Below are 14,000 nucleotides of genomic sequence, written 5' to 3'. Positions count from 1 at the left end.
ACACATGTATATTTCCCCAGCTGCATCCATGGACTGGTGCCATTCCAGGAAAACTTTCCACTGTGCATAGTCATGAGTGAAAAATAAGGACAATGTGGAGGTTACATATGCACATACATGTCTATACATGTGTATATATGTGTGTGGGACAGAAAAAGAATGCTTTTCCTGATGCTCTGTTTATTCAATTCAAAGCAGGACCCTTTTTGCTCTCCTTACTTCTGTGGATTGAATTACTTTATGAAATGGTAGTGAAAAGAAGACACTAGTAATGCTTTATCAATATATAACTTTGTCAGCCCTATCAGTCTCTTGATGTCCTGTAATGCTTTGTGGCTGGCTGGAACCAGGTTGGGGACACAGAACTCTCCAGCAGGATTCTCCTTCCAGTGCTGGGGAGCTCACTGCCTTCTGCAGAAGCCTGAGCTCATGTTTGGATGGTTCTCATTGCTCGTGGCTTCTTTCTTCTACTGAACTGAAGGCTGGCTTCCTCTAACACCTATCCATCAGTCCTAATCTTCCCAGCTAGAGTAATGCTGCCCCTGTTTCATCATTTCCTCATATACCCGGAGGAGCACCACATGGGAGAAGGATTGCTGCCTTAATCAAGAGAACCTGGGTCAAAGGGTAATTTTAGAGAGGGACAAATGAAGGTACGTCTCTGGCTTCTCCCTTGTTTTCCACCTCACAGTCTCCTAATAAGGAAAATAACAATGATCACTAACATTCAGCGAGTGCTTCTTTTGTGTGAAGCACTGTTCTCAGCAATTTACAGTATATGAAATCATTAGTCCTAACAATTAACCTCAGAGAGAGAATCCGTATTAGCCCTGTTTTACATGAGGCACAGAGATGCTAAGAATCTTGGTATCGTCACACTGTTGGGAAGTGGTGGGGCCAGGATGGAAACTTGAGCCATCTGACTGCAGAGCTTGTACTTTAAACTTTTAAACCGCTAAACTTTAACCACAAGATGTCTTCACTCACCTGTCTCTTCTGCTCATCATTGTCAAAGTTATTAAAATATGATGTCAGAATTGCATCTAAAACTAATATGGGTTGATCAGTCCTAAGTGAGGTGGCTAGTCACCCCTCAGTATACACCGTCTGGTTATTAATGCAGCCTAAGATCATATTTAATGGGTTTGTCAGAAATACCACACCCATCCTGGGCTCATCCTGCGTTTACATTTAACTCAAATAACCCACATCTTTTTTTTTAAACCAGGTTACCAGATTCTGTGTTTTTGCAATTGATTTTTGAATGTAAGAGTAGGATATGATATATATATATATATATATGTATATTATTATAGAATCTTTCCCATGTGTCTATAAAGAATAAAAATGGATTTGCACATGGGCATAGGATATAATAACTTGGTGGTTTAGAGTGAAAGGATTGTGGGTAATTTTCTTTATTTTCAAATTTATTTCATTACAGTTGTCGTGATGTTATTGTTCAAGAAATAAAACCTGGCAGCCGAAAAAGTTGACTCTTGAGTTTTGGCCCAACCTCTCAGCTGGTTAAAAGCTTTATACCAAATGCTCTTAAGTCCAGAGCGGCTGTCCTTCCCAGCTTAGTGGCACGTGCAAATACCAAGTTTGCCATCTCTTCTTCCAAGTGGCTGCTGTCTCAATGGACAATCCCCGAGGGCAGGGATAAAGCACTGCTGCATGCAATTCAATCTAGAAACTTCATGTTCTGAATTCATATATGCTTAGTAGCGATGTGTCAATTGTTTAAAAGAATGGAGCCCATTGCCAACTAAGGGCTGGTTCCCAGGTGCTGGTTGTGGATTCTAGTTGGGATGAACATGGTCCACCACTGAGCATTTCAACAGACATCTGGGAACCTGATACATGGTACATGAGGTTCTCTGATAGGTTCTGGCGCCATACAGATGCATAAGACATGGTCCTTGTCCTCGGGACTTGCAGTCCGGTGACCTGGTCTTGTCTCTGAGGTACCTCCCTGGGCCTTGAATCTTGATCGTGCAGATGTTAGCTGACAATCCCAGAGGTGGGACCAACCAGGTGGACGCCATCATGAACAGGAGAGACATTTTCTTCCCATGAGCCCATTGTACCACACCCCATGCCTGAATCTTCTATATAAAATCCTCTATCTTCTTCATGCCATTTGCTTGTTGAAGAAGCGTCAGCGTCTCTGAGAGCTCACAGCCTAGGCTGTGCCTCTCTGCCTGACACTCAAAGCCCCAGAGGCTCTGGGCCCGCCTGGCTCACACAGCATGTGTCCTCCAGTCTTCTTCAGGCAGCCCAGCCTCTGCATTGACCCTCGGTGCTCCATGATCATCTCTCGTTCCTGCTCTGATTGCTCCCTCTCTCGGAACACCATCTCTCTCCCTTCCACAAGCCAAATCTTGCCTGCACAGTCCAACAAGACCCCGTGCAAGTTCTTCCTCCCCCTGGAAACTTCCTTGAGTGCCTCATCTCTCCTGGACTCCCTTTCCCTTTGGAGAGAGAATCAAGAGTCCCTTCTGTGCAGCTCTGCTCTGTGGTATGGATACTCTTGTCTTATCTGATGATGTTTCTTTCGCTTACTCTTACTTCCCCAGTGGTGTGGCAGCACTTGGACAAGACCTACCCCTGGATTTTATTCCTGCCACACCTAGCATGTGCAGATTACAGAGCAGTCACCTGATAAATGTGCGCTGGGTTTTCCTTGTTGTTTTTATTGCTTTATTCCAAAAACAGAATTAAAAGCAGTCACGTTTTCAATCTTTTCGGTGTTGCCCCATCCTTCCTCTCCAGGCACATTCTTTTTCTTCCAGCCAATCGGACTCTCCACTTTTTATTTGGAGTTTCTGTCCTGCATCAGAACTTTCCATAATCCTGCCCTGAACAACAGCATCCGTTTTGTTTGCAGCCTTCCCCATATAGGCTGCAGGCTTTCACATAGGGTTTCTGAGCGCTTTCTCCCTGCAGGGGCTCTTCCATCAGACAGGAGGCACCAGTAAATGATGATTGCCTTGGTCAGCTCAGAGCTCTTAACAGCCATGAGCCTCTTTTTCTCTGGGATTCCTATAGGGAAGGGGATGATACAAGAAATTGAGGTACCAAGCAGGTAAGGAGGGAGTGATCCTGGCTCTCTGTCCTGGGTAGCCATCTGAACAATAATCGTTTTGCACCAGGAGTCCCTTCATCAGGAAATTTTCCACTCGGTCCTGTGGGCAATGCTGCCAGCCCTGGCTTTGCTTCTGAGCCAGACCCACTTCTGAGTTTACCCTCATCTCACCATGTATCTTCCTCCCAGCAGGACCCTTCCCATCTATAAAAGTGTTTTCTTTTATTGACAGGTGAAGTCTGGAGCAGGACTCTGACGCTTTCTGTCCTCCATGCCGCTCACCAGAAAAGGGACTGTGAACTGTAAGTAACTTGGATTGCCCGTTTTCCATGCTGCCTCAATAAGGTTAGGGGTTAAGACCAGCCCTGAACCTGACCTTTAACAGTCGCACAAGAGAAACACTCAACAATGAATTAGTCAGAATGTGAAAGACAGTGGACTTCTAAGTAGAGTAGGTCTGAACGTGATGTGTCATATGACGTCCTATTTAATTAGACTCTATTGATTGCGCATGAAGGTGGGTTTGATGTGTCATGTGTGTCATGAGGGCGGGAGAGGGAAACTGTTGAGTTTGCAAGTCTAGCCCAGACCCCAGCCACTGTTGTCTGTGGGCTAAGCTTGGGAGGCAGTGAGAGGAGGGAACTGGGCCAAGTTCAAAGCCTGCACTTGCTTCGAATTTGGTTACGGAGGTGTGAGGGAGAAGAAAGGAAACACTAAGGGTTGCTTCCCTTCTATCAGCACGGTAATAGCATTTGGTTCTCTCACGTGGCCAAAGTCTACCCACCTGTAGGACCCAGCATAAGTCCGGGAGCCTCCCTGGGTAACTCCGACTAGAAGCAAGTTCTCCCTCTCCTGAAATTCTGCCACATTCCCACGCCAACCACCCCTCAGGCCCGCACCTTACCGTGAGCTCTCCAGCGAGGCTGTGAGCTCCTGGAGGGTGTTCGGGGTTCCTGCGATCTTGTCTCCCCTCTGTACCCTCAGCTGGTCGCTGCTCAGCCAATGCTAGCTGGCAGGCTGGGTTGCCCCGGGCTACATGGCTTCTCCGCTGCTTCTGGGGCCACTGGAGGCTGAGCTGCTCCTGCGACTTTGATAGTACATTGGCTTCCAACCAGTCCATGGAATTATAAATGATTAACCGTTATCAGCGCACATCTTCACCTCTGTGTAAAAATAGATTGACTGTAATGAGTATTTGAATAAATCATAAGAATGGCCGCCATGCGATCATCTAACATCCTGCCGATGGCTGCCTGGTGAGTGAGCAGGGCGCCGGGCCTCCCGCCTAATGGCCTGCGATTCAGTGCTCGTCGCCTCTGTGATTGACGGGCCGCAGCCCCCAGGGCACTTCCCCTCCAGCCTGGCTCTGGAGTGGTCGGATCCCCAGTCCCAGGGGCGGGGAAGGGTGCCTCCCTCCATCCTGTTCCAGGAAAGCCTTCCTAGGAGATGGGGATGCGGGGTGGGAAGCCAGCGTACAAAGACCTTTGTGAGAATCACTGTCTCCTCGCGCTGGAGGTTAGAGGGACCTCATAAGTCAAGTCATGTATGAGAGAAGCAAGCCGAGCATGAACCTTAATGAGAGCTGGGCATGCGGGGAAAACATTCCTGCCCTGTCTCTGAGGGCGGCCGGGCACACGCAAGGTAGCTGCCTCACAGGGACACCCTCGAACTGGCACGGCGGAGTGAGGAAGAGCTGGGGCGAAGGTTCAAGCGATCTTTCAGGGAGCAGATCCCCGAGGCTGCCTCAGGCATGGGGAGCTGCCTTTTGGAGGCGGGAAAAGAAGAGGAGGCGAGTAGGCAGGCTCTGGGGGCCGGGGCCCATCGAGGAGGGAATAATCCAAGTCAGAAGTCTCAGAGTAAAAGCCGTGAAGGCTGGGTTTGAAAGGGAATCAGCAAACATCTAATTTAATTCCAGTGGTGTTCCAATTAGTACAGCTGTGTAACAAACCATCTCAAAACTTCATGTCTTAACAGCATTTGTCATGCTCAGATACTCTGTGAGTCAGGACTTCAACCCGGGCACAGTGAGGACAGCTTGTCTCTGTCCCAGCTGGTGGAGTCATCTGAAGGCTCGTTCACTCAGGATTCGGGGGTGGATGCTGGCTGTTGGCCCAGAGGTTCACTGGGGCTGTCAGCCCGACCCATCCATGTGGCTTGGGCTTCTGCACAGTTTGGTGGCTGGATGTCAAGGGGGTGCATCAGGAAACAAAACTAGAGCCACATGGCCGCTGTATCCCCCGAGTCAAGCTGCGTCACTTCCACCCCATTTTCTTGATTGGGGCAGTTACGAAGGCCCACCTGGGTTTAAAGAACTGAACACAGACATCTCCATTGCCATGTCTCTGCCATGTCCCAGCAGCACATTAGAAGAAGAGCATAAGGGGCGGGATATATCCCCTCATGGTGACCATCTTTGGAGAGTACAGTCTCCCGCGACTCTGGCACAGTGCAGCCTCATCTATTTCCACAGACAAGCTAAGGAAATCCTTGCCTTCAATAACCAAACTGTCCCTTAACACACAGAATGTCTGGGTTTAAAGGGACCCTCAGAGGCCAGGCTCGGCCTCCGGAGGACACGGTGGTGTTAGGAAGTCGTATGCTTTGTAGTAACCTCTGCCTTCTAGGCCAGCTCAGCAGGAGCAGGTCCAGTTTGCAGCCCACAGCTTCAAGTGCCAGGTCTGGAGGAGAACTTAGACCTCTGACCAAGGCCTCCCCAAGCTGTGAGCTTTCTTTCTCATGCAGGGCTCCCCACATCCCCAGCTCCATGGCCTTCCAGGCTGGGGGAGGGTCAGCCAAAGATCAGGACTTAATAGGTATTGGGCTGTGCTGGGGACAGAGAAGCCTTCCTCCCTGACCCTCCATGTCCTCACCTCTCCTTCCTTCTTCTCTGCCACACACTGTAACCTGCAAGAGGCTGTGTCATGATGGAACCACATTGCCTTTCTCTTGCCATTTTCTTGACCTGGATGCAACTAAATTTGGGGAGAGCATCTGGGTGCCTGGATGCCTTATTGTGATTTAAAGGGATAGAAACAAAACTCCAGCAACCAAAGAGTAGAATCAGAACCATTTCATTTCCCAAAGGTCCAAGATCTGAGAAGGGCTAATGCTGAAAGGGAGGGAGCTGGGAAGAGAAGGGTCAGTGGGCCTGATTTTGATAAAAAGGTGTTGGGGTTTGGAGGGAGGGTTTTAGAGTTGTTCACAAGTCAGTTGAATCTTAATTTTAGTAACCAACATTTATTGAACACTTACTGCATGCTAGACACTACGCAGCGTGAGAAAGCACTAGAGCCATGTCTGGTACACAATAGCTACTCGAGAATGGGTCAGTCATTCATCTGACCAGTAAATAAATAAAAGGCAGAGTTGGGTCCTCTCCATTGCTCCTGAGAGAGATGGTCAAGAATCCTTCCTTAATTGTACCCTCCATAAAAGTTCACTCATAAACTATTGATATTTTAATAATATACATTAGCATCTTGCTCTTTGACAAATGAATATTGAATGAGCAATAAGGGGCAGAAGAGTAACCAGGTATACGGCTGGCTGCAGGGAAGCCCGGATCAGGAGGAGTTAGTTGTCAGAAGGAATGCCCCTAGCCAGGGACCTGGTGACTCACCTCTTTCCCGGTGACCCTAGGAAAAAGCTCTAAACAAGAGCTCAGATTCCAGCGCAGCCCAGTCTGAGCAGGATTTGTCCTAGGATTCCTTTTACTTGGCCAGAGGGGACTCAGGAGAAGAGAGGAAAGGTCACTGAAAAGCTGCTACGGCACAGATATTTCACCCCCATGGGAAATATTTTACGTCTCCTGCTACCTCTGCTAAGGGCACAGGCTTCTTTCGTCCTGTGCTCTCTGCTCCATAAATTAACAGTCTGTAGACAGATAGGGTGCCTACCAGAAATCAGGCAATGAGCTTAGAACTATTCAGGCTAGTTCCACCCCCATCTCTTCTTTTTCCACCAGGTCTTGATGGGCGCCTACGCTTGGGGCATGTGTTAAAGTTTTTAAGATAGAATTTCCTGCCTCTTGCAGCTCCTGCTCCCAGCCCTGCTGCCACAGCCTCCAGTTTCTTGTGGCCTCCACCTGGGCTGGGAGTCCTTGAATGTGCAGAAAACAGTGACAGGGGCTCTTCGTTGGTCCGGTTTAATTGGTGTGATTTAATGGTATTTCTGGCGGATTCAGATTTATACGGCTTTCTGAGCTGCAAATCTGCTTTCTAAATGTAGAATTTTTGTGGAGTGGTAAAAAATAATGGCTGTTCTGTGATTCCTGCCTCCCGAGCTAGGAGATTGCAATTTACATTATGCAAATAGACATTATGCAATCAAGGCACTTTAGCAGGAATCTGTCGGCAGAGAGGCCGCTGATGAGATGCCGAGGTCTGCAGCCCCAACTGGCGGGGCTCTGAAAGCGCACAGATGAAGTGGGGAGGGGGTGGGCCGGGTGCAGAGTGGGCAGGGCCTATTCCACTGGCCCAAGGAGGCCCAGAGATGAATGCAGCCGGGGAGCTGCCAAAGAGACTGTCTCAATTAATGGCTTTGTTTAATCATACCCCCTGTCCAGAGGAGTATTGTCTTACGGATAATTTCGTTTGCCTAACGAGATTTTGCTAATTAAATCTCCTTTCAGTTGGTGTGACTGTGCCTGCAGGAGAAAGGGCTATTTGGAGTCTTCTCCATAAACCTTTCTGGAGAGGAGCTGGGAAGGAGGGATGGGAGGGAGAAGAGAGAAGAAAAGGAAGGGAAGGGAGAAAGAACCTTGCCTGCTGGGAGCAGGACTGGAGGAACTTCAGAAACAAGGAAACAACTAGGTGGCTGCCACCACCCACCTGGCCTTCCTCTGCTGTTCACTGGAAATGCCGACACTCATAAATCTGTCCAGCTTGAGGGATTCCCCCCCCTTTTTTCTTCTTCTGTGGCTCCTGTCACCTCCACTGTTTTCCCTTCTCAAGTTCTTCCCGAATTCCCAGGAAGTTCTGAAGCATTTCCAAGTACTGCTCCCAACACCTCTGGCTGTGGCTGGTGGTGGTGGGGTGGTGGGGTGGTGGGGAGGCGAAGATGATGGGGGAACCCCGCCCCTCGCCTCTGCTGTTAGCCAGCCAATCTGACTCTTCAGAGAGGAAAAATTGCTCCCAAATTGGCCATTTAGGGATAATTGCACGAATCAAAGAGGAGAATACCTCGTCAAATTCATTTATCATCAGAGGCAGCCGAGGGTAGTCTCCCTTACATGGAAGGGCCTAGCACTGTGCCTGCAGTAGCTGGAGCCTAACCAATGCTGTTGTGAGCCTCTGACCCTGTAACACCTCTGATCCCCACCTGTCCCCTGGGGTTTTTACTGTCTGCAGCTTCCTTGCTCTGGTTGACCATGGTCTTCACAGCTCAGCCCTGTCTACTTTTCTTGTTTCATCTCCAACCCCCCTTGCTGCTCCTCATCCATTACTTACAGACCCTGGGATACATGGGCATATATATACTCCTGACACCCAAATGTTTTGAGTTGCTCAGTTCCCCCAAATACTCTGTATAACTTCACACCTCAGTGCCTTTGCACTTGCCATTTCCTCTGTCTGAAATTTCCTCTGCCTGGATAACCCCTGCTCCTCTTGCAATACCTCCCTGTCACATCTCTTCTGTGACTACCCGCTTACAGCCAGATCTTCCCTGCCTCTTGAAAAACACTGCTGTGCACATTCTTTGTCTTGCATATCATCACAGGACCTCAACCATGGTTATTTGTTGGTCAATCCAAATTAAGAAATGAATCTTAATCTTTTCCTAATCCTGGTACCTAGAATTGTGCCTGGCCATAATAGGCACCCTACAAGGTTGGTTGAGTGAAAAGATGAATAAATGAACTAAGGGGAAGAGGGTGGAGTGATGAAGAGGTCATCTAGTAAGCGCCCCCAAATCACAGAATGGACAATGGGGGTGGGGAGTCAGGGGATTGATTTCTGTTGAGACTGGGCAGTGTTACCTGCCTGTCCACCTTTACTTCCTGGGCAAGAAGGCACTAATTCCCTTTGAACGCCAGGCGCTCACGCTAGGTGTGTAGGCATCTCCCGTTAACACATTACTACGTGGGTCCTGTGAGGTGGGTATTGACAGGAGAGCTAACTGCTCATCTGTCCTCATCAGAGAGCAAAGCAGTGTTTACTTGTAACTGGATTCACCAGCAGGGCCCCAGCAGGATCTGCCTCTGGATAGATAAAAGCTCCTATGCTTTCCAGTCTCCCCTCCCCATCCATCTGTCCACCCATCCCCTCCATCCACCCATCCATCCATTCACCCATCCATCCATCCACCAACTAATACCCTTCATCCACCCACCCATCTCCTCCATCCAGCCACCTACCCACCTACCCCCTCCATCCACCCATCCATCCATCCACTCACCAACCCATCCACCCATCCATCCATCCACCCCATCCACCCACCGAGCCACCCATCCATCCATCCATCCACACATCTATTCCATCCATCCATCCATCCATCCATCCATCCATCCATCCTAACTAAAACCTAAGCCACTCCAGAAGAGTGTCATATCCTTACTACCCATGACACCAGGGCTCATGCAGGGCTGCGATGCCTGCATCTGCTGCCTGCGTGTCTCTCTGTGTGTGCTGGGGGATGGGGTGAAGCTCAGGATGACCTCTGTCTGCTAGTTCTGTACTGTTGCTCAACTAGCAGTGGGGATGTCAGGCATGGAGGAGTCTGCATTCCATGCTGAGGCACATGAGGAGCAGCCCAGGAGAAACCGCTCATATCTTCATGTGTGATAAGGGTGTGTGCATGTTACATGTGTATGTTCAGGCTGCAGGTGTGTGTGTGTGTGAATGAGGCAGTATGTAAAGAGAGTGACTATGTTTTTCTTGGTTCCTAAGTTGCAGTGATTCGCTTTTTGACTGGCATTTTCCCTTTGGTCCGGGCATCTCTGTCCACATTCTTTCTCTTCTTTTAGGCTTTTAGTCATCTTAACATCCCCAGCAGGCTCTTTATGCTCTGGGTCTAAAGTGTTTCTTGGTCCATGATAGGTGCTCAACAAATACTTCATGCTACACGGCAATGATTTAATGAGTGAATGAGTAAATGAACTTGCACTTTGGTGTCAGATAGACTTGAGTCTGAGCCCTAATTGGTTATTTAGGTAGCTGAGACTCTGGGATTTAATTTTCTCATCCAGGAAGAAAGTATACTAACACTGCCTGTTCTCACTTTCTTGAAGGGTTGTTGGTGGAGCATTATAAGAGATATGTGCCAAGTGTTTCATAAACTATAAAGCACTATACAAGTATAAGAGGTTATTATTATAATGGTTATTGTACTTGAAGTGATCATTGTGTTTGAAAATTAGGGATTCTATGTTCAGGAATATAAAATCTTCCAGGCCTGATTTGAACTCTGAGACTTACAGAGCAATCATTATAGGAACTGATTCCAGATTTTCCCAGTTATGGCAACTTTTGGGAGCTGGGGTGGGGGAAGGCGGCTGGCAAAATTGGCCCATCTTCATTTGTGTCACTTGTCCCCAAAGTGGACCCACATAAACAGCCTTGCCTGAGTCTCTGCAATTGCCTAGACTTCCATGCCTCATTATCTTTGCATATGCTGTTCTTTCTGCCAGGAATGCTTTCCCCCTCTTCTCCACAGGTTTTTTGACTCTCTCATGCCAAGTGGGTGCACTATCCCTGAGCGCCCAGGTTACCAATACATATCTCCCTGAAGAAATGTATCACAGTGTACCTGGGACAGTTAATGTCTGCCTCCCTCACCCTAGCACGCACCCACAGGGAACGTACTGAGCATTACTCATCTCTGTAGCTCGAGAGCTGAAGAGATGAAGGGATGGATGGGTGAAAGGTGAAGGGTTGGCGCTTGGTAGATGCACAGGAGTTGAGCTTTTGAAGCACACTAAACTGTAGGTGAAGGTGAGGAAGGGCCGTCAGCGAAATTAGCACTGCCTTGCAAATAACCCCTGAATTTCTGAGAGTTATTTCCCATCTACCCTCATGCCCAAAATTTGGTCAAACAGGCTGATCTTCCCTGGGGTCCCTGGACCTAGGGACCCTACTCCCATACAGGTGGGTGACTGTCTTCCATGTTGGAGCCAAGTTCTAGGGACAGGGAGGCACCTGTTGCTGACCCCTACAGGTGAGCAGTTACCCGCTTGGGGATGTACCTTCATCCCCAGCACTTGCAGATTCTGTCTCCTGATGGAGTCAGCCTCAGCTGTTGGGGAGTCTGCCGGAAGCCCTCCCAGGAGCCTGGCTCCCTCGCCTTCTTCCCATGTCTGCAGGCATCTTGTCTCCACCCTGCTCTGGGTCTCTCCTCGTACCCTCCCATTCCCAGCACCTCTCCCGGAGCCCCAGGCAGCTAGAGCAAAATGCCAGGGGTGCTGGGAGGCTTTTCATGACTGAATGCACTGAACCTATTTGTGAGTGTTTTGCAGAGTGTTTAATCCAAGGTGTTCCCTCAATTAAATTAGTGCAAACATCTGTGTCCCACATCCACTTCCATTTGCATTCTGTGCCATTTATTACAGTGGGAAATTGGAAGGCACCTTAGGAATACTTAGGACCGAATTAAGCTAGGTGGAGGTGGGTGTCTGGAGGTGCCTGTGAGGTTGGTCCACAGGCAGGATCCCTCTCCAGAACAGAGAGGGGCCACTTTCTGGTGCTGGAGAGCACCCCAGAAATGTCTGGGGTTGGGACCCCCAGTCTTGTTGGGGAGATTGGGTGGGCTTAATTAACACCTCTGATCCTCATCTGGGCCCAAGAACCTGCAGAGGTAGGAGGAGTTCACTGCTGCTGTTTTATAACTTTAAATCCAATTTTTAAAGAAAGTGTATCACATTCAAGTGACCCACCTGGGTCTCTCCCTGGGGGAGCCCTTTCCTGCTTGAAGCTGGATTTTTTCATCATCAAACTGCTCAGCCTCGGTGACTGGCTGAGCGTGGGTGGCAGCTCTATTCCCCGTACCATGTGACCCCATGACTGTCAAGTACTTTGGGAGTCCTGCTATTATAATAATCTGGGAGGAATTGAAGAATAGTTTGGCTGTGTGACAGGCATTGTGCTCAGTAGTTCTCACGCATTATCTGTTGTACGCCTCCTGTCAACCCTGTGAGACAGGCCCTCTGATCGTAGATCAAATGAGGGAGCCAGGCTTAATCAGAGAAGTTAAGCAATACACCATGGCTCCACCACTAGGAGGAGGAACAGACAGGATTTGAACTCAGGTCTGCACCATTCCAAAGACTATGGACTTCCTGCTGCACTGGGACATCTCTCTCAAAGGAAGCAGTTGGGATTGGCTTGGAATCAGGGACCTTGCCAGGGACCTGGACAAATCTCATGGCCAGCATACCCTGGCCAGGCTCTCCAGAGGCCCTGGTCCTAGCCTGCCTGCTTCAGGTTTCTAGCCCTCCATTAATATGGCTGGACTGGGATTCCCCGGGGCCTACAATGGGCTGCTCAACCTGCAGATGCTGCACCTGAGAGAAGAGACTCCTGGCTTTTGTGGGGTGGGGCAGAAAGGAAAAGAAATCTTGAGAAGGTGGAAGAGGCTTGTGGGATGCTCAGGAACCTTAGAGATCACCAGATTCCTCAGTACTAAGTGCAGAAATGGAGAATCAAAGGAGGCAATGATTTGCCAAAGGCCACTGAGGGTTTGTTTGGTGATAGAGGCTGGACTTGCATCCAAGCCTCCCAAATCCTGGGAGGGGAGGGATGTCCTGGCCTGGGGAGGTCCCAGTGGTGTTGTAGGCTGGGTTCTGGAACTCTAGGCTGGAGCAAGGAAGCAGGGTGAGTAGGGGGTCGGGGGCTACTGTGGGCTTGTCCACAAAGGAGCCTTCTGAGCCACCCTTAGCAGAGAAACTTCTAGGGCCTAGAGGGCTCCTGGCATGTCTGGCCTAGACTCTGGGGAAGGTCCTTACCAACTCCTGGGGTTTCACCTGGGGATGTCCAGGCAGGGGGTGTGGTAGAACCTGGGGAGGCAGGAGGAGCCCTGGGACCTGGGCTGCACACCACCTGCTGGTGTCCCTCTCCACCTTCCCCTGTGTTCTGGAAAGCACCTGGAGAATAGAACCCGTGGATTTGAGCTCCAATCCCTGCTCCCCCACTTCCTTCCTGAAGAAATAGGACTGAGTCCTAGCCTTAGTTTCCCAGTAGAAACCGCATAGGATCTTCGGGAAAACTAAAGGAAATGATGGGCCTGCTTGACCCTGCTTTGGGGCTCAGAACACCGCGTGTTCCCTGCTTTCCCGTGGCTCCTCTGCTCTCCCCCTTTGGACCCCGTGCCTGCTCTTGGATGACACGGGCACGGGCAGGGGCTCTGCCGAGATGGTGGTGCTCAGCCCAGCCCAGCCCAGCTTGGCCTCCTCCCCTTTCTCTTCCTTCCCTCCCTCTTTCATCAAAAGACTTTAATAAATGCATCTCAGCGTGTGGCCCTGCCTGAGCTTCATAAGAGTAGATTGCTTATCCCAGGCCTTACTTCCTAGAAATGACAATCTTCAATCAATACACATTTATTAAGCACTGACTGTGTGTAGCACCCAGATCTGGGCATAGCAGGTTCAGGCCGAGAGTGACCCCCAGGGCTTCTTGTCTCCTCTCAGGGCCCCACTGGTTCCTCTTCCTGTGCATTTGCTGGACCCCAGGACCATCTGCCTTGACCAGCAGGGTTTGGGGTTTCTGCACCCTTTGGTGCCTCTCTGCTTCCGCGCATGAGGCTCTCTTTGCCTGGAATGGCCCCCATCCCCTTGTTTACCTGGTTGGAGCTGTTTCTCAGGGATGACTGTGTGACCACATCTCAGCTAGTGTTTATCTTCCTTGTGTCCCAGGTACATTAGGTGTTTTTCTGTGACTGTGTATCACACTGTGTTTCAAGTATGTCTTTACTAGAGATGCGT

At 49.5% G+C, this 14,000-nt stretch overlaps 1 protein-coding gene across 5 annotated transcripts in view; it reads left to right on the top strand.

Annotated features, from left to right (window-relative positions):
* PKNOX2 (PBX/knotted 1 homeobox 2) overlaps positions 1-14,000 on the top strand; it is a 245,771-nt gene that overhangs the window by 60,657 nt on the left and 171,114 nt on the right. For all 5 annotated transcript variants that reach the window (XM_073239542.1, XM_073239544.1, XM_073239543.1 and 2 more), the window contains exon 2: positions 3,321-3,390. The gene's annotated coding sequence lies outside the window, so the exon portion shown is untranslated. The remainder of the gene's footprint in view (positions 1-3,320; positions 3,391-14,000) is intronic.

The sequence above is a fragment of the Manis javanica genome, chromosome 6 (genome assembly GCF_040802235.1).
Source record: "Manis javanica isolate MJ-LG chromosome 6, MJ_LKY, whole genome shotgun sequence".
NCBI lineage: Eukaryota > Metazoa > Chordata > Mammalia > Pholidota > Manidae > Manis > Manis javanica.
This window is presented reverse-complemented; position numbering and strand designations above follow the sequence as displayed.